The sequence below is a fragment of the Lycium barbarum genome, chromosome 2, assembly GCF_019175385.1.
Source record: "Lycium barbarum isolate Lr01 chromosome 2, ASM1917538v2, whole genome shotgun sequence".
Classification (NCBI taxonomy): Eukaryota; Viridiplantae; Streptophyta; class Magnoliopsida; order Solanales; family Solanaceae; genus Lycium; species Lycium barbarum.
In genome coordinates, this window is record NC_083338.1 from 47,244,759 (window position 1) to 47,247,791 (window position 3,033).

General features: G+C 35.0%; 1 pseudogene; it reads left to right on the plus strand.

Annotated features, from left to right (window-relative positions):
- On the plus strand, nucleotides 1-1,770 carry LOC132628544 (rust resistance kinase Lr10-like; annotated as a pseudogene).
- The last annotated feature ends 1,263 nt before the right edge of the window (nucleotides 1,771-3,033 follow it).

Here is a 3,033-nt window from a genome sequence, read left to right on the forward strand (position 1 = left end):
ATGACGTGCTGGGATATTCGAAGACTTGTAAGCCGCCGTTCTACTTTCTCTCTCTAGGTTTATTTTATTTTCCATCTTTTCAACCCTAATTTCTTCATGAATTCTTGTCGTTCATTGAGAATCATGAGTAGCTAAACTTCTTAATTCTGGGGTTGTGGCGAAAGACATGATAGTTGGTTTGACGACAATTTCTATCGATTAAATTTCCGTATTTTGGGTTGCTTATTTATTCTTGATCTTAATTGTTTGATTATCTGGCCAATAGTTGAACACTATTTGTGGTGTGTGAATTGAACAAGGGATAGGGAATTTATCATACGTAATAAGAATAAATAGGGCTTGTTCGATATAATCATTTCGCTAATGAGGATAGGAATATACCCTTTAGCCTTGCTTAGTTGAATACGGAGAATTAAATGCGTTCTTGTTACTTTGACGACCATAGGGATATAGGCGTTATAGTAGCATCTACAGGCTTGTGAGCAACTCGGAAGATACTCATAAAGTTATAATTAACCCCTCAACTAGTAACCCAGGAAATAAGATAGGTAGAAGTGTCAGAAGATCAACTGGATTGTCGAAAGCCATGACCCTGGAACTCTCCATCATCTGATAAACCTTACAATCTTTGTTGAAATATTCTTAGTCACAAAAACACCCATCATAAATTGTTTACTTTTCAGTTTTAGTTTAGTCACAACAAACACTTTGATTTTCACTTTCTTGAATAGTTTTATTCGAATTTGAATTAGTTTAACAGTAGAATCTAAGTCTCTGTGGGATCGATATCTGGACTTAAAAGTTCTATATTACTTGTACAACCACGTATACTTGCGTGTGCGCTTGGGAGCAACAATATACTTACGCGGAAATTAAAAAGATAACAAATCAGTTTCAGGAAAGACTGGGAGAGGGAGCTTACGGTGTTGTTTATAAAGGAACACTCTCTAATGAAATTCATGTTGCTGTAAAAGTTCTCATTGATTCCGAAGAGAACAGAGAAGAATTTATTAATGAAGTTGCACCGTGGTTCGCCTAGTTGGTTTTTGTGCTGATGGAATTAGAAGAGCTCTAGTGTTTGAATACTTGCCAAATCAGTCACTTGACAAGCTCATTTTTCCTGCAAGTTTTAGAGGTAATATTACCTTTAACTGGAAAAAGCTTCAAGATATTGCTATGGGTATAGCGAAAGGCCTGGAGTATCTTCATCAAGGATGTGACCAACAAATCCTTCATTTCGATATCAAACCCAAAAATATTCTGTTAGACCATAACCTGAACCCCAAGATCTCTGATTTTGGTCTTGCCAAGTTATGCTCTAGAGAGAAAAGTGATGTCACCATGACTGAAGCTAGAGGAATCATGGGTTATATTGCACCAGAAGTGTTATCCAACAATTTTGGTAAAGCATCTCATAAATCTGATGTCTATAGCTTTGGAATGCTGCTACTTGAAATGGTTGGAGGGAGGAAGAATTTTTATGCAAAGGCCGATACTATCCAAGTGAACTTTCCCGAGTGGATTTATCAACAGCTGAATCAAGGAGAAGAATTGAAAATCAGGATTGAGGAAGATGATGACATCATAATTGCAAGGAAATTGGCTATTATAGGACTTTGGTGCATCCAATGGAATGCAACAGATCGACCTTCCATCAAAGTTGTTACTCAAATGCTAGAAGGAGATGGGAACAACCTAACTGCTCCTCCTCCTTTTACAGCAAGAAACATCCCCCACGTAGGAACCAAACTGATATCAAAACTAGATTAAAATGGACGCCTTAATTAAAACTCCTGCATCCAAAGTTCTTATATCATATTCAGTACAAGTGGAAGCTTGAATTTTAGTAATTTCATTAGATATCTGTTAAGCCTGTTAACTGCTACTTCTCAATTCTCGTTTACATGTGCAAATTATTTATTGAGTATTTTCGTCTCAAATTATGTTTTGAACCTTTATGTAAGTAAATATTACCCGACGGGCCCGGGTGAGTTTCGGTACCATCAGACCAGGGGCGGAGCAACACTATGCCTAGGGGTGTCATCCATTCGTCCGGAAATTTTATATATATATATATAAATAAATTTTGCAAGTAATACCACTTGACATTATGAGCGTCCTAGCTCGCTGGTCTTTTGCCTTGCTTTTCTACTTGACGCCTTGAGTTCGATCCCGAGCAGCAAATTTATTAGGTTTTTAATTTTTATTTATGTGCCTCACTATTTATCTGCTAAAAATACAGGTTGTGACTTGTGATCGAGGCTTGATCAGTCCGTACTTCGAAAAACCAAACTTACCTGTCCCCGCCTATGATCAATTTCCATGACTTGTTTTTTCCAGTTAATTTTCATGACAACTTGGACAGTAATTTGCTTAAAAACGTGGAACAGGTTTACTTATATTCTAACTTTGGGAAAAAAAATTAGCCAACCTCTTTTGCAATTTCTAGGAGGGCGTGCATTTGCTGCTATTTTTTAAAAGTTTTCTTCTATTTTTTTACTCTTTTATTAATTTCTAATTGAAACTTTTTGATAACATCCACTGTTTTTCTTTATGAATTTTATTCCATGATTTTTAAAGTTTATTTTAATTTAATGTTTGTGATCATAATTAAAGGTTTTCAGATTTAAAGGAACTTGCTGATCTTTCTGAGAAATAGTAGAGACAAACTTATCTTCTAGTGTTCCGGCTTGTAAAATATACTTCACATTTGTCAATTTCTACTACTACAGTTGAAAGAATTTTCTCAGTGATAAATTGATTTATCTAATCGAATGAATGATGAATGTTTGAGTGGTTATTTGGTGTCTTAGATACATAAAAAAAAAAAGTATTTAGTATTATTTCTTATGATCAAGCTATTATGGATACAATATTTCAAAATATGAAAACTTGTCGAGGAGAGTTTTAGCAATTTATGTGACTTGTGTTTTACTGATACGATTTAAATATTTTCTTAACATAACGTTAGAGCGATTTGTTCTTTTGTTCACTTATTCAAATGTCGACACCGCTGATTAAAGATCCTGCGTA